The 18,741-nt window shown below is 37.1% G+C and overlaps 1 protein-coding gene across 9 annotated transcripts in view; it reads right to left on the bottom strand.

Annotated features, from left to right (window-relative positions):
- AGTR1 (angiotensin II receptor type 1) overlaps positions 1 to 18,741 on the bottom strand; it is a 46,146-nt gene that overhangs the window by 13,568 nt on the left and 13,837 nt on the right. The gene's annotated exons all lie outside the window — the stretch shown is intronic.

Genomic DNA, 18,741 nt, shown 5'->3' with positions numbered 1-18,741 from the left:
AAACACCGAATGAGATCATGGATCTGGAGGTGCCATGAGACCCTAGAGCTTTGGAACTTTTGTTGGTGTTATTAAGTTCACACTGTGGTGTAAATGACTAATTTAATTTTTTTTTCCCTGAGAGCAAATTTGGGTAGAGAAATTGGGAAACTGCACGTGGTGCTAGAAGTGGAAGAAACTAAAGTACCAGTAAGGGGTGGAAAGACTCAGAGAGGGGAGGCTGAAAAGCACTGCTGAAAGGCTGCTTGGACCAGACTGTTTTGCCAGCTCTGAAAATTCCTTTTGAGTATTACATAATTTTTAAACATAAATTACAGTGATATTACATCACTGTAATAAAAATATTTAGACCATTCTATCTACTATTATCTACCACTCCATTTCTTTTCTATGTTAGGCTACTTGCGTTTTCTAATTAAATATCCTGTGATAAGAGACACCGATGCCAGGCCAATAAAAGGTAAACAACACTTTGCCAACTGAAAAATAAGATGAGCTACTGGTGACTGCTGCTTCCTGTGAAAACTTCATTAGCAATAAATGAGTTACCAGATGTCACACATCAGATTTGAAATTAAAATATATTCCCAGTAGTTGTGTGCTGTCTGAGAAGTTAAAAATGAACTCTTTCCAAGAGAATTGCATAAAATAATGCACCAGTTTTTGCCTTCTGATTGTTTGTTCCTCCTCTAAATGTAAAATAAAATGCACCTTCTGGGTTGTGAAGTGGAAATATAGCATTTCTGCATAGAAGGCTATGTAGGGAAGTGGCACATTACTCATATAGCAGTAACTCCTTAAGGACAGGAGAATTTTTTTAACATCCTGTGCCACACCAAGACCATCATCTCCTCTTGTTTTCAATTTTGCCATCGCAAGTTCTCCTTTGCTCACCTTCACGTTCAGCATGTGACTTCTGCTTTTATTACCAGCAACAAAACTGTTCAAGTCAGAAACTGTCAACGTTGACTCCACTCATCCTGAACACTGCTATAACAACCCTGTTAGTGCTTTTCTTTCTTCAGGAGATATTAAAACTCTCCTCTGGTTCTTTCAGCTAGCTAAGCTGAGGCTCTTCTTGTTCTCAGAGTTACAAGTCTCCAATCCAAAAGCAATTGTGGTTAGGGAAGGAACCCCACAGTATGAAATAGAAGAATACAATTTCATTTGAGCCAGCAGAAATTTCAAATAAGCCAATGTGACAGAAATATCTGACACTCTCTAGTTTTTATAAACAAATAATTTTGGCTGAACTTCTTCAGCCCAGTTGCTTTGCAGTTTCAAAATTTTTGTGGTTACTGGTTCCAGCTGAAGATCATGGTCACTTGAAATCATTTGTTTATTTTTTTTCTCCTCAGTTAACTTTGGTTCTTATCTCCCGCCAAATAGGTGAAGCTTATAAATCAAATTCGGAGGGTAAAAGTGAATTATCATTCTAAATCCACCTCTCGGAGAAATATTTATATGGAACTTCTCTATACGTAGAAATTCCCTGAAGCACCTAACAGTTTATTTCTGGATCATTAACTACTCATCAGATACTGGGGATGTGGAAACTGCTGGCCTTTGGCTTTCACAAGGAAGATGGAGTGTTTTTGAGTGATTTCTATCAATGGGGAAAATGTCAATTCAATCTTTTCAGCTTCATAACTTTAGCACAAAATGACATACAAGTGTTTAAGTTTATTTAATGTGCCATTATTTTATACTTCTTTTTGTTTCTGCTGATTAACAGAAAGGACTTATAATAGTGGCTTAATATTAGCAATAGTAACACTGATCACTTATTATTCATTGGATGCTTACTATGTGCCAAGTGTTGCATTAATTGCTTTCATTTCTACAAGAGACCTATGAGGGAAGGCATCATTATTCCCATTGCTCAGGTTAAGAAACAGGAATAGAGAGCAGGTCCTTACATTTTTGACATTCTGTAAGTAATGTTTCAAGGCTCTATTATTATTATTTTTATTTTTTGGCGTGGTCATCTCTTTATACTCCAGTCTAGTGCCTCTCAATTAGACTGATTTTGTACTCCAGGGATATTTGGCAATGTCTGGAGACATTTTTGATTTTCCCAGTGTGGGAGAGGGAGGTGTGGGGGATATTACTAGCATCTAGCAGGCAGACTAGTGATACTGCTAACCATTTTACAATGCGTGGGACAGGCTCCCACACAAAAAAATTATCTAATCCAAAATGTCAATAGAGTTGCTATTGAAAAACCCTGCTCTGGTCCCTACTTTTTGTTTTAACTTTTGATAATTTATATCTCTCACCTTTTATGAAATAAATTAATTGTATACTGAATTTTATTGGAGGCTTTTGTTTTATGCATTATGTCGTCCCGGGAAAACTACAGATCCCTCACAAAAGATAAAATCCTTTTGGGTAACCGAAGTCTAAAGCTGTGTTGGGTGCTTAGTAGGAGCTCTCAAACAGGGAGTTTACTAAATATCTGCTGTGTTAGATCATTCTAGAAATTACCTTCTGTAAGCATTTTTAATAACTTCAGGATTCTGCACAGATAGAGCTGAAGAGGGAATTTGAGCTCAGATTCATCATTAGGGTTTCAAGAGATTGATGGCTATTGTCGTGGTCCCAAGGTCCGCACTGAAGGGAGGAAGCCACCTAGTCCGGAAGTCAAACCCTGCCCTCTTGTGGTATCGCTGCCATAGACACTTCGGGGAATCTGACAGGATCAGAGGACATCGATCTGTATCCTTCTGGTCTGAACTGACTGCAATATTTAAGTGTAAATTCAGTGGTGCATTCACATTAGGCCTTTTCTTCTTTGTGGAACAGTACATTAAATATAACATGTAATCAAGGCTTTCATTAGAAACCAAGTAGAGAGAAGAGAGAGGACAAACATACCATACCTAGTTACAAATGTTACTTTCTGGAAGTTTGACAATCACAGAGTTTCACTTACTTAGCTTGATTCTCTGTTACTTGCCTTCTCTACAAAACTGCTTTTCTGACTAATAAAGGCATGGAGTAGTTTTTGTAGGCACGGAGAAACAATTCTGGGAAAAAGCTTTGTAAGGAGCAATATTAATAGACATCTATGCCCAAAATTTGATTCCTGTGGTATTTTCCCTACAAATTTCTTATAGGCTAGTTCAAGGAGAAAAGCATCATAAAGTTTGAAAGACCAGCTAAATCAGTGGAAATTATACTCTCCCCTTTCCCATTAAGAACTCTATTCTCTTACTATGAAAACACCACTGTTCTTTCTTATCTCAGAGTGCAGCCTTTTCTGTATACTGATGCCAAATGGGTAACATTTTAGTGAGACATTTGAAGTTGTGATATGCAACTCGGTGGGGGGACAAACAAGGTCATTTAAAAGGTCTCTTCATTGAGAACATCAGAGCTTCCAAAAGAGGCACACAGCCTTTCCTGGATAATTGGGGGTAAATGAAGAAAAAGCCCATAAAGTACAAAAATTAAAAAAACAGTCAGACGGAAACACTCAGAATTAAGAGTGAAAAGATACCATGAATGCTGATGCTGAATCTTAATACATAAAACCAAAGGCAATGAGTTAAAGAGCAATTTAACTTAAGAAGTTGATGAACATAAATCAGTTGACTGCAGGCCAGGCATGTTGGCTCACGCCTGTAATCTCAGCACTTTGGGAAGCCAAGGTGGGCGGACCACAAGGTCAGGAGCTCGAGACCAGCCTGGCCAGCATGGTGAAACTCCATCTCTACTAAAAATACAAAAATTAGCCAGGCATGGTGGCATGCACCTGTAATCCCATCTACTCGGGAGGCTGATGTAGGAGAATCGCTTGAACCCAGGAGGTGGAAGTTGCAGTGAGCTGAGATCACACCACTGCACTCCAGCCTGGGCAACAGAATGAGACTCCGTCTAAAAAATAAAAAATATCAGTTGACTGAAGGATTTAGCAAGGGAAAAAAGAAACTTAGAACTAGAATTGGGAGATTCTTCTTTGCTTCTCTAGAAATTGAGATCTTGGACAAATCATTAAACCTTCATTGAACTTTGATCTGACAAACGGAAATGATATTAATACTATGAAGCCTCTACCTTGCCCTTGGAAGAGTGTTTTGAGATTATGAGCATAAAATAATTTTTTCAAAAGACAGTATATTATACCCATTCAGTATGAATACACCAGATACAATAAAAAACAAGTTTACTAAATAGCTGAAGTGCAAAGCTAATTTATAGACCAAGAGATATATATTTAGCACCTAGAATCTTAAAAAGGAACATTAATTTAATTAATGTTAGCAGAGTCTATTATCTGGCTGGCCTCATAGGAAACACCACCTTTGCAGTCTCACAGGTCAGGGAGAACCTGTCTCCGGCCGGGTGTGGTGGCTCACGCCTGCAATCCCAGCACTTTGGAAGGCTGAGGCGGGTGGATCACTTGAGGTCAAGAGTTTGAGACCAGCCTGGCCAACATGGTGAAACCCCGTCTCTAATAAAAATACAAAAATTAGCTGGGCATGGTGGCGGAGGCCTGTAATCCCAGCTACTTGGGAGGCTGAGGCAGGAGAATCGCTTGAACCTTCGAGGAGGCGAAGGTTGCAGTGAGCCAAGATCGTGCCACTGCACTCCAGCCTGGGCAACAGAATAAGACTTATACATATACTAAGTAAATTGCGTCATAAAATTTTACTTTACAGATGTAATTTGTTGCATTATTATATATGGCCAATAAATTGATTAGAATAAAGTTAGAAGCCCTAATAATACAATAATATATAATGATATAATTTGTTATTAATCCCATAAAGCAATTTAAAGAATTACTTTTGGGGGGTGAAAGAATAAACACATAAAGTACAGATGACTTTAAGTTAACTTTATGTTGGAGGAAGAAAACATATCACACTATAGACCTTTGGTTGGTGAATCAAACCTCAACTAATTAAATGACAGAAACTTCCTTCAAAATGCAGGATTCAGAGAGAAATTTTGTTGCCTACAGCTCCCCTAGTATTCACATAAGTCTCTTCTGTGAATTATCTGACTTAACATGTGGTAGTTGTTATTTTTTAATAGGATTTCATGAGTTCACTTTCTAATAATTATACAACACTGTATTATTCCTGGCAATAACACTTTTGGTATTACTTTATTACTATATAAAATAACGGAAAAACAAATTAGGCTAAATATTTTTTGTACTCAGAATAGAGCAGGCAGATTTGTGAAGTTCATTAGGACTTTGTGAGAATAACATAATATGCTAATAATTTTGGATATTTTGATATGAAAAAGATTCTAATTCAGAGAAAATATGTTTTTGGCATCAGTCTATTCCAGTAGCTATAGTTGTATAAATAAGTAAATGATTAGCTTAGAGCCATTCCCTAGATAAATTACATGGTTTCTTTATATCTTATCAGAAACTAGTATGTTCTCTTTACATAAAAAGTCATTCTGCAACTTATGGACTTTTGATTTAGGTTTGGTGGGTAGCTTTATCTCCTGTGAGTCAGGAAGTCACAAAAATGTCTGCTACAGAAAGAAATTTATGGGTCAAATTTATTGATTTTCTTCTTCAGAGAAATACAAGTATATGTATGCCCTTTGTACAGTAAACGTACACAATTACTATATTATCAAAGATGTTTTGGTTGTCAGGTTATCCAAGTCAAGTCTATTTTAACCTAAAATGTGGTTGAACTACTATTCTCTACAGTCTTTTGTTTTCCTTGTAAGTCAGAGATTCATAAGAGATTCCTTGTAAGTCAGAGATTCATAGCATTGTATTGTTGTTATGGTCCCTAGACATTATGCATTCCAGGGTTCACATATTCAAATACATATATAGGCTGGGAGAAATAGGTGAAGTGGACATGGTGGTGAATGGAGGGCCCTCCCCCTTTCTTGGAGGGGGGCCATGGGGTCACTTCTCAGCTATAGTCAATTGTGCCAATTGTAATGAGGTGGGGGAAAACAGCTAACTTTAAAATATAAACTTAAAATTTCAAATTTCATGTGAAAGATCCTATTTTAAAATGTTTTCAACTAATATATATATATTTTAAAACCCAACACTGTGAAACCTAACAGAACTCTTCTGCAGATTAGATTTAGTTAAAAAGGCTGCCAATTTGAAACTTAGGATCCAGGCCAACCATCTCATTTTAGAACTGAGACAAGACTCCAAGCCCCAAAAAGATGTTGCAGACCCTCATTCCAATGTTTTAACTAGACTGAAGACTTGAAGTATGTCTCTGTTTGTTAGACATTCCCCCTTCCATTCTACATTCAGCGATTCATGGCTGAATAGCTGGAGGTTACGGGAAAACACAGAGATGTGACGGGATGAGGCTACTGTGTACCCTTGATCTCACACAGCCAGCCTGCACGGTCTGCACTTCGTGAGATGTGCCTGACTCAGTCTGAGGAAGCTTTCAGAATGGCAGCCTGAGCTTCACCCCCACCCCTCATTGTTCTTGCTAGCAACTTATTTTTCCCTTTTTGTTTTTCTATCCTGTAAAGCATACCGTTACATCTCTTAGAGCTGGTGCTGCTCTGAAGTTCTCCAAAGTGATGTCTCTATGTGAGTGAATACAGCATAGAATCCACGATTTGGGTATTCTTATACTATTTTGACATTTACTCGACAAATATTATCTTGTGTTCAAAAGGTCATCAGTAGTGAAAGGGACTGAAGCTATTTCGTAGAGCCACACTCACTCAGTGGCCCTGGCTAGATGACTGGTGAGGAGTTTACATTTTAAAATATTTTAAATAAATACTGAAAATATTTATTTTTGAATAGTTCTTGTCAAGTGTTTCTGAAGTGAACTTTGCTACAAGTATGAAATTATCTGTACATTTATGTTTTAAGGCTACATTTGTATTTTTGATACTAATGTATTTCCTAAATACATTCACTGCAGATTTGGGAATACACACACACACAAAAAGTACAGGAAGAGAACACATTGCTACACTGACTGAGGGAGTTACACAGGATTAATCCTGGATGAATATGGAGTATTTCTGATTAATAGTAACACTTGGCTAGCACATTCATTGTTTGGGATTCTATCCCTAATAAAAGTTCCTGGACAAGCAAGTTGATTTTTCAGATTTATTGAAAAATAGTTTAATTCTCATGAGCATATTTCAAACTCTGTACAAGGACAACATGGACATGTATACTTTGGTTAATTGCTTGGTTGGCTGGAAGAACATAGTTCATGATTTCATACACAGCTCCTTGGATGTGAAGTGTTGGGAGATGCAAAAATGCTGACTTCCATATTAATTGTATTTCATGTGAAGAGATAACATTTCATGATTTTTAACTAGAGTTTTGGAGTGAGTCAGAAAACAGAGATGGAAAATGGTGGTCTGATGATGCAAACTCTCGTAACTGACTCAGAAGGTGCCATGCTGATGACTGTGGATGGCTTGATGGCTACCTCATGAGGGGGCTCAGTCTAGAGTGGAGTATCAGTGCATGAAGGGAGTGGAATCTGTTCCAGGCCAGCAGGGACCAGAGTGAGATGAGAAAGGGGCTACAGAGTGGCACCCTCCCGCCTCTTCTTAGAATGAAGGAGTTTTTCTGAGAGTTCAGCATTAAGAAAGGATTAAGCATGAAGTATTCAGCTGCTGGGAGGAAACTCAGCATCCAGGGAAGAATGTTGTGGGGGATGTGAAACAAATGTAGTCTTAGCATCTGAAGTCCCAGTTTAAGTTTTCATCTTAGACATTGCAGTTTTCATCTCTAGAAGTTCAATTTCAGTCTTTTTTATATCTCCCATGTCTTTATTTAATATGTTCAAACTTCCATCAAGCATTTTGAACATGTGAAATAGTCACAATAACCATTTAATGTCATAGTGTAATAATCTTATCATCTGTGTCATTACTGACTGGGTCTGTTTCTATTCATTTTTTTTCTTTTTATGGGTTGTACTTTCCATCTTCTTTGCATGCCTGGTGATTTTATAATGGATGCTAAACATTGTGAATTTTACTTTGTTGGATATTGGATGCTTTTGTATTCCTACAAAAATTCTCCAGTTGTTTTCTGAAAAGCAGTTGAGTTACTTGCAAATAATTTAATTCTTTTGAGTCTGACTTTTATGGTTTCTTAGGTGGGACCAGAGCAGCAATTAGTCTAGGGCTAAATTTTTCCCATTCCTGAGGCAAGAACCTACTGAGTATGCTACCTGATGCTCCATGAATTATGAGACTTTCCACTGTGGCTGGTGGAAATAGGAACTATTTTCTAGCTCTTGATGACCTCTGGGGCTTGTTCTCTCTAACACGTTTGGGTGATTATTTACCCACATGCACTGAAGCACAAGGGGTACCCTTTGCAGATCTCTGGGTTCTCTGTGCAGCTCTCAACTCTCTGGTACTCTGAACTCTAGCCTCCTTGGCCTCTCTGGACTCCCAGCTCCATGTCCTTAACTCAGGGAGGACCCCGAGTTCCGCCTGGGTGTACCATCCCTGTGTCATGCCTGCAAACTTCCTCCAGGCAGTGGGCTGGGAAAATCCCAGGTCATTTGTTTCCTATCCTCCAGGGATCACTGCCCTTTGTTATCTGATGTCCACTCTCTTGAAAACCATTGTTTCATATGTATGTCCAGTTTTTAAAATTGTTTTAGGTGGGGAGGTAAATCTAGTCCCTGTTATTCCATCTTGGCTGGAAGCAGAAGTCTCTGGGTTTGAGTTTTGCTCCTACATCTTACATGCTACTTGATTTTGGAAGAACTACTCAGCCTCATCCTCCTCTTTGCCCATTTATGAAGTGGGGATAACACTGCAATGATTAATCGATGGAGTCATATAGGGGAAAACATGTTATAGTCTAGATGATTAGGCAAAGGAACACTCATACACTGAGAGTGGGCTTTTACCAAAAGGACTGGAGCTGAATGAACCTTTTCTCTCCTGAGCAAGATCACCTGAGCCCTTTTTTCTTGACCACACAAGGATAACTACCTTCTTTGTTGCCCTCTAGCCAATTAATGACCTTGCCCTTTTACCTTTCTGAACCTGCTGGTGAAGACCTTATAGGACAAACAGACAACTCACCTCCTCCCAGAACCCATGGGGGAAAAACAAGCTTATCTGAAATGTTTTGCCAAAGCTATACCTACACAGGATTGTAGCACCACCAACAAATTCTGTGTGATTTGTAGTAATAAAAATCTCATTTGTTCTTATTTACACCTTAATTTAAAATAATCATTTTCACTAAACTGTGAAGTAGAATGAATAAAACTATTAATTGAGAACATCTGCCCACAATTATAAATATATGGAATTCACTTAGTTATAATCAGTACATTAACATTTGAAAAGAAAAATTTTTTTAATGCAAAGATATCTTTCTTCTGACATATTAAAATTCCAACATACTAAAGTAGTAACGTGAGTAAAAAAAATAATAAAATCCTATGGCTTTTTTATTGCATGTTTATTTAGGCCAAACCAGTATGAGGCAGCTAGATTAATTACTTTTATACTATTAAGTACTGTACATAGTTAATTATTTCATCTAAGTTGTGTCTGAGCCAAACCTGTGAATTACTATTCATGCAGGGCAATGATGATAATTTATGTACTCCCTCTATGCTACAGCTTGTTAACATATTATTTTTGATTTGAAACTAGATGTTAAAAGTTTGCAAGAGGCTTTTAGACTACCCCATGACATAAGTTCTAAAATTATGGATTTGAAAAATAAGGTCGACAACATGCTATGATAGGAAGTTATTTAGATGATGGAATTTTAATAGATTTGGTATGAAAAAATACATTCTCCCATGTTTTCCTCTGATCTGTTGACACTTATGCTTTGAACCTCTGTGTGTGTGTGTGTGTGTGTGTGTGTGTGTGTGTGTGTGAGGTTCTGCTTGATTTTATGAGGTGGTTGTTTTTTGGGTCCTTAGCTTCCTACACATCTACCACACGCACAAAACCTGTTTTCACCCACTCTCCCAATATGGCTAATCAGATATTTAATTGTAGCTACAAGTGCCCAATAGCTTCAAGTGGTTAGAGAGATGCTCACAACTATCATGAACTTTTCAAGATAAAGAGATGACACTGAATCTATTTTAAAATGTGAGATCAACTTCTCAAAACTTCAATAACAGATTCCCAGAGATACTTGTACATAGTGAAGTGAAAGAGAACTTTAAATGTTTTACAGATCCAAATATTAAAAATTTAACAGATGTCATTAAAGTAAAAGGGCAAACAAAGAAGAAATGAGTAAAAACAAAAAATGTAACTAAAAAATAAAGAGAGCTGTCCTGGAGCCGGCTTGCCGCTCCGGGTGGCCCTGGATGGGCAGCTTTAGCATCAACTGGGAGTTTATGAACAAGACAGCCTCAGGCCCCACCCCAGACCGAGACAGAATCTGCATTTTAAGCAGATTCCCCAGGTGACTTGGGTGTTCATTAGAGTTTGAGAAGCACTAGTCTAGAGGCACATGGAGTTTCCCTCTCATGTAGACTAAAGAGCCATACAATCGCTGAGCTCACTGAAGTGTGGCTCCCCATAGACAGAACCTGAGAACAGCACAGGCAAGTTGAGGTGGCTGGAGATTGTTTTCACGGGGAGCCTCTGGAGTACAAAGGAAGCAAAGCCCCAGTGAGGCAAAACTGTGTACAAAAATATATGTTTCACATAATACAGAGATCTAGCAGCTCTGTTCACAAGATCTTTTAGAGAAAAATAATACAGATCCAGAATTCTTGCTGTGACTTTGGCCAGAGAGTTTTTGCTTATTTAGAGGAATTGAGGAACATCTAAAAGGATGAGAAGTGTGCCACCTTCCCTTGAAGCCCATTCTGGCTTTTTTTTTTTCTATGAAATATGTGAATTTTATCATCTGAATAATTTTAACTAACTTTTCCCCTTAAAATGCAGGCACTTTCTGCACAATTTCCTTTTCTTGCAGAGGCTTTCAAACTGTTCAACCACTAGAGGTCTGTATTACCTATTTTAAAAAACCATTACTAGCTGGCTGAGACTTTCGGCTTTCAACTTCAATACCTAATTGCATGTTTTAAGATTTAAAATCTCAAGACATAACACCAGGGAATAAAAAAATCACAACACTTTAAGAAATGAAGGCGAAAACCGAATAGGAGCCCTTCCATTTGGAACAAGACTGAGTCTCCCCTGTTATTTCTAGTAGACAGCTGAGCGCACCTTCATATTCTTAAACACGGAAATCAATGGCCAATCACAAATCACGAGAACAATTTATTTTCTTCAAAATGCCTATGCAAAATAGTTTTTATCTCAATATATTTAAAATCCATGTTTTAACTTCATATTCTTAAACACGGAAATCAATGGCCAATCACAATCACGAGAACAATTTATTTTCTTCAAAATGCCTATGCAAAATAGTTTTTATCTCAATATATTTAAAATCCATGTTTTAACTTCAAATTTTAGAGCATTTATTTTCCTATTGGAACAAAAGAAAAAGTGGTTGAATTCCCATTTGGTTTATTTAAAACACCAATTTTACTACTTTTATGAGGGCTTTAAAATAAAATTTCATTTAATTAGGTCATACTATATAGGTTTAAAAACTAATGTCTTTTCAGTCTTAGAAGGCTCTGTTGCAATTTTATAAACTAATACATGAGACTGAGCTTGCCTGGTTAAAGTTATAATAGAGGTGACACTTGCTGGTGGCCTCTACTGCAAGTTGGATACCCCAGGTTTTCACTGCGTTCCATGTTCACCTGGAGATTTTTCACTAGAGTAGTCCATTTGGGTCTACCCTCTGCCAGTAGAAGCCCAGGCTCTGAGCCTTCCAGAAACCTGAACATGAGGCATCCCATTTACAGGGCCATCCTGATTAGAAATGATGAAACCTTTCCCTAGCATATGGAGCAGGCCTCCTAAAGAACTCCACACTCATGTATTCACATATTTAAGTAGAATGGTTGAAAATATTACAGACATAAAAGCTGTAATTTACTGAGTATTGCATAGAGGTTTGGGATTCTGATGCTAGATTTTCATAGATTCTAATTACGCCTGCATTTCAGTAAGTGGCTACATTTGTTGCCAGGCAAGGTGTAATACTAGGAAGCTCACTTCTTTTAAAAGGCATTATTGCGTAATGTTCCTGCCTTGTAAGGCCTCTAAAAGCATAAGGACGTCTAGTGTGGCTTCCCTCTCAGTCTGTCACTTTATTAAAACACAACAATTTCCAAGTGTTATTTGGCAGATCAGCTGGGTTCATTTCAAAGGCTAATATTTAACAGAGGGGAAAATAACTCATCCCAATCCTTTTAAAAATTGTTTTCTATGTATTTGCAGGCAAATTGCCTAGTGTTTTATATAGATCTCAAAGCTAGGATTCAAGAATAATTTTAGTAATGTCTTACACTGCTTGTCTACATAATCAAAATGATCAATTCTACAGCAGAAGGAAACTAATTCACGGCACAATAATTTGTACTACAGACCACAGTATTTAAAGTAGTTAAGTTTTTCTTCATTTCCTGTTACATATCTGCTGATGGCTGGTGGCATATGAATTAACAATTTTCCTCACTGAAATGTGACATTAAAATATCTGCTTTATTCTATCCTGAACATTCCTCTCAGAGTTCCTGACTCTTCTACTATAATTCAAAATGATGTTAGCTTATACTTGCACCCAGTATCAGTATAAACCTATAATTAAATACTAGCACAGTGCTCATTTATATTTTTTAAAATGCCGCAATTGTAGCAGTTAATTAAACAGTAACAGTAAGATCTTAGCCTCTGGTGAATTTGGTGGGTTATTTCTGGGAGAAAAATGGTTGGAACCAAGGTGTCGGAATTACTCCCAAATTTGAGTTGCTGGCCCTGGCATTGGTTAGCCATTTGGGAAATTTAGGCTCAGTTTCTGTAAAGAAAATGGAGCCAATAAGATAATTTAGCCTATGTTTTTTGTTGGATTAAATAAGAAAATGCAGTGCCTGACACAGTGCCTGACACCAGTAAGTGTCCAATTAATAGATGTTCACTATTATTTTCTCTGATCCTTTCTGTCTTCCTTTATAAAATGGCAACAACAATACAAAGGCAATAATTCCAGTTATGTCTAAGTGTTGTGAGCGATAGATAAGAAAAACCACGTGTGTGAAACAGTACTGGGCACCAGTTGCTCCCTCAACAGTTTCCCCAAATTTTTGCCCTTAAAACTAGATCACCTGGGAGAGTCTCAAAGATGATTCATTCTTGGACTTGAGATTCATTTTTATTTTTATTTTTTGAATAAGGAGACTGTGCCATTGAGATTAATTCATCTCTTTTATTTTTTATTTTTTCTGATCTGAATGATGGCTTAACTCTGTGACTCTACCAGACAAAATACTGCATTGAAACAAGAGTCCACCAGGGACAGAAACCATTTTCAGAGCAGTTAAAAAACTAAGGTTAAGAAACTATTCAAATTCAGAGAACTCAAAGAAAAAACCATAATGTTGCTTAAAATGCAACTTTGATTATTCCACTCCTTGTGACTTAGAGATGTTTGTTTTCTCTAAAATGCTGTATAATATCTCTTTTCAGGAGAGAAATCAGTGGCAGAAGGATTTGAAGGAAGTTGTGATGAACTAGTTTTTTTTTTTTTTAATTAGGAATGAAAACTTCTTGTTTAAGGTTATGTATTGCATATTCTCAAAATGTTCTAGTTCCTTACATGGCTGGTTTTATGGGATGTTAGTAATATTAAAGGTACTGGGAAATAAATTCCTGTATAGTTATAAATAAATAACTGTACTTGCACTAGTTATAAATAAATAACTGTATTTGTACTATTAACCAGCCTTAGGACCTGAAATTTAACCAGGCTTAGGACCTGAAATTCTACTAGATCTTGTTCTCTTTGGATTATATTTCAGTTTAAAGAGCCATACATCTCTGTCAACTCAACACAACCCCATTTCTAGGAGCCTCCTTTTTAGTTCTGTGAGACCAGGGCTTCTATGAGAGAAGTATGGTTCCGTTGTGGGATAGGGGAGACTAGGAAAGGGAGTATAGCCGAGGAGCTCTGCCAAGGAGGACAAGGGCACTGGTGGAGTGCTCTGAAAAGGGCCTTGCTGAGGACCACCTTACCCCTTCCCTAATGTTGCTTGGACCTGTGGATCTCTGAACACAATTCAGTTTAATTCGCTAAAAAAAATTTCGACAGGATACGGTTTGGGGGTAAGTGCCACTGTTGCATACTGTTTAAGTATACAGCTGTGATCTGGGTTAACAAAATTCTGGATTTCCATCAGGGTACTAGTTGTTTGAAAGTTATCCAACTCACAAACTCTCTAACGGTCAGAGAAATATGAAGATTAAATTACATTAATTAATATAGTCACAGGTTCTCACTAAATAACAATTTTTAGCACAAAGCACATGTATATATGAATACAAGGGTAAACTAACTTTCTTATGGTCCAATTTTTCTGATATTAAAATATTTTCTAATGATAGCATTTAATTACCAATTTACTTAGATTTAGAACAATTTGAAATATGCTTGCTAAAATCTTATTTGACTAAAACAGTGACAATAAGCAAGAATAATGGAATTTATTTTTATCAGAAATTGCATTATTTTCAAAGCCCTTTAGGCCACAGAACTTCCCAGCATTGAGCTACTATTGTTTTTCTCAAATAAAGGAAGCTGCATTTTTTTCTCATTCTACTCATGATTATTTCTTATTTCTTACTCTGGGGGATGTCTCTAATGGAGGCTGGTGAGGCAGCTACCTGTTTGGGGGAGGCATGACATCACAGATGCTTGTCTTTTCCTTGGCTCCCATCTGTTGGAAATAGTAACTAAGTCCTCTGCCTAAGCTGGTAGGAGAGGAGCTGTAGAAAATCAAACTAGCAGGAGAGAAACTATTAGTCTTCATTTTCTTGTTTCCAACCTGCAAACACAGATTGTTAAATACGCCTATTCCCTAATCCTCATTAGGAAATCTTAAAGAATAGCAGGACATGAAAAAAGCATGGGGATTATGAGAAAATGTTACCACTGAAAAATAACACAAAGTGAGGATAGTTTTCTCTCATTCAGATTATCTGTACATTTTTAGAGTTAGCCTATTTGAAATTTTCCATTAAATAATTTTATTCCTACTTATATGTGGATGGATGATACACACACAATCCCAAATATATAATTTTATTTAGAATTTTCTCATTAGACTTGAAGATAAAATAATTTAAATGGAATAACTAGTACATGACATTTTGCACTCAGTGGTATCCCTAGGACTTGTTTGAATACATTGCTGTATTTATCTAAAAGGGCAAAGCTTTCATTAAAAATAATCTAGTGGCAATATTGCACAGCCCTAATTCTCTACTACATGAAAAGTTGTATTTTCAGGCCCAGAGACACAGGATTACAGGTCAGTGATAGGCAATGCATATTTGAAGTAAACCAAAAGCACCAAATAAGGTAGTTGAGTATCCAGAAGGAACTGACATAAAATGCAGGTGTCTAATTACTAGAGTCATTGCCACAGAACCAGTCATTGATGACTAAATTATGCACCTGGTTTCCTGGGAAAATCTGCAGTTTTGGGAACATTTCACTACACTTCAGAGCATTTTAAGTCTTTAAATCATTTAGCTTTTAAAATCCCACCCATTTCTCCTGTTCTGACATCCATTCTAAATATGTCTCTAGTTTCTGTCAGTTCATACTCTTCAATACTTGATTTCACTTTTGTTATCCACTCTTCTCTGTGGTTTCTGAAGACCCTGGCATACTCGCTGTGCCTTGACTATGCCAGCATGTTGCTGCCTCAGGGAATTTGCATTTGCTCTACCCTCTGCCTGGAGCGATCTTCTCCCAGATGTCCACATAGCTTCCTCCTTCTTCCTAAGGAGACCTTCCCTAAACACTCTTTTAAACCTGAAGCCTCCTTTCCACTTTATTTCAATTTTCCATGCCATCCAACATATTATAAATTTTACTTGATTGTTCTCATCTTTATGCACTGGAATGTAAGTTCTATGAGGCCAAGCATTTTTGTCTACCTTGCTCATGACTTTGTGCTCAATGCTGAGAATAGTGTCTGGCATATAGGTGTCCAAAAACACTTATTGACTGAAACACAATAGAATCTGCTGCAAACTGTAGCCCTAAGTAGGAATACCTAGTGTTTAATATCCTCTTTCAGTAGTATTCCTATCATCATGACATTTCTTTGATATTCCTATTCTAGAGGCAAAGGGAAAAAACTTTAAGGTACCTCATAACTGTTCAATAGCTAACTTCTAGGTCATGATAGTTGCAAACTGAAGGGCCATTGGGATTTGGGCAGTTAAATAACTGTGTGAAACACCTAGTATAAGGCATTAAAGAGTGCTAGAGTCTGTGACAAATAGGAAAGTTTATATATTGCCCTACGTAAAACCATTCAGATTTGAAAGAGAAATTTGAAACATAGCCCTGTCTGAACAAAACCTGTCTACCTGTGGTTTCAAAGCCCTTTTTGGCTGCCAGTTGTGGCCAATAGGACCACAAGGACATTTTCTAAGTCACACTGGGTTTTTTTCTACCTCTTTTCAAATATATTCTCAGGCTTGGGTATGTGACTGACTCCACATCAGGACAGGAATACTCAATTGATCAAATCTAATTACATTTGCTTCCCAACTAAATTGTGTATCACCTTCCCCTCTTGTGAGAGGAATGGTTCCTCTTGGGTCCTCAGCATCTGATTATTGCAAACCTAATTGATTTGCGACATTTCATTAATAAAGTTAACTAAAACTAATTATACATATTGAGTAAAACTTTCCTGTGAAATGAATTTTTCTATTTAGCTTAAGGGTTCTTAATTGTTAGACTGAATTGCTGAGGAAGATTGCAGAATTACTTTCTCTTGGGAGACATACATATATATATATATATTCCCCCCCTCCAACCAATATGGATTGATGGATGGTGATACCATAGAAACCAAAAAAGAAAAAAAATGATTAAATATGAAAGTTAAAGATACTGAAGCATTGTCCTAAGAAAATAAAGCTGCAAAATAGGTCACACAGATCTCTTTAAGATGTTAAATTAGGTCTGTTGTATTTGTCACATTATCTTAAGGGGTTTGAGATTCAAATTTTCAAATTTATCCACATTTATTGTTTATTCATAGTGTAGATTTTTCCTTTACTTAATTGGTGAATATTGTATTTCTCACTCTTTCAGAGACTATGTTTTGTCTAATTCATCCATCTATTTAAATCTCAATTCTAGCAGAAGTCCAGGGGGAGCTTCCTACTACCTCAGTTGCCCCAAACTCAGCTGATACATTGTGAGCCAGTATTTTTCACAGGACCATTTCCAGCGCTCCTTCTTTGTTTAGTCATGTATAGATAAACATTCTGTAAGTGAAAGGAAGACTAGCATGCATTAATGGTTCAGTGTTGAATAAAATATGGCTGACCCATTACTGCTATACAATAATTTTGTATATCACATGAGATGCTCTTATGATTAGTAATCTGAATTTGCATTGCTTTCACTTTCCCAAAGCAGACTGGATTTCTTGCTTTGCATTGTCAAGGAAGATACTTGGCTGTTTTATCTTCCCACTCTGTTCACTGACCAGGCTGGAGGGACCAGGAGGCAGCAAACTGCTCATCTTATTTTTCCTTTTTGACCTGGGAGTATTACTGAGGAGCAAAGGTGCAAGCTCTAGATCAAAAGACAGCTCTTACTCCCTGACTGGTTTCATCTACAGTGGCTCTGTTTTTTTCTGGTGTCTATACTGTGTGCAGAAGTATTTTGGCCTTGCCTAGAGGTGGGGAGGAAGAATGCTGCTTTGGATTGGATTTTGGACTTGCAATACCTTGTTCCTGTTGTCCCAGTTCTCTGGGTGAGTTGAACATTTGTTTAGATTCAGGAAAGGCATTAAGGCCCGGTTTCAGATAAATAATTATTTTCCACCGTGTCTGCACTGTATTATTACATTTCTGAGATATACTAGATCTTTGTGGAATTTAAAAAATGACTCATACATTTAAATCTTCTTAAAAGTCTTAAAAGGAATGACTAATTGAAGGGAAAGACAACAGCACTCTTGGTTCCGACTAAAAGCTTTTCCTGTCAGCAAAACAGGGCCTCTAAATTTAAAAGCAATTTCTTTGAGCTCTTTCAATTGTTAAAAATATTAATATTGGTTGGGGGCAGTGGTTCATGCCTGTAATCTTAGCACTTTGGGAGGCTGAGGCAGGAGGATCACTTGAGGCTAGGGGTTCATGAGCAACCTAGGAAGTGTAGCAAGACCACATCTCTACAAAACATTAAAAAAAAATTAGATGGGCATGGTGCATGTGCCTGTAGTCCTAGATACTTGGGAGGATGAGATAGGAGGATGGCTTGAGCCCAGGAGTTTAAGGCTGCAGTGAGCTATGATCATACCACTATACTCTAGCCTAGAAGACAAAGTGAGACTTTGTCTCAAAAACACCTGTCTGTCTATCTATATCTAAATCTAATTTAAATTATTATTTTCTATAGAGTTATGTGCTAAGCACATCTGGCTATAATATTTAAGAAAAGAAAGAATGGTACTGAGAATTGTATGAATAGTAGGTTATTTGGAGTAAACATGTTTCATAAAGCAAGCTTCATTTCTGCTTATTGAAAAAAAAAACCCAGACACAAATGGCTACCATTTATCTTGCTTTTGTTTTCTGTTAGTAAGATTCCGAGATTAATATTTAAAAATTCAAAACTGGTTC

The sequence above is a fragment of the Pongo pygmaeus genome, chromosome 2 (genome assembly GCF_028885625.2).
Source record: "Pongo pygmaeus isolate AG05252 chromosome 2, NHGRI_mPonPyg2-v2.0_pri, whole genome shotgun sequence".
Lineage (NCBI taxonomy): Eukaryota > Metazoa > Chordata > Mammalia > Primates > Hominidae > Pongo > Pongo pygmaeus.
This window is presented reverse-complemented; position numbering and strand designations above follow the sequence as displayed.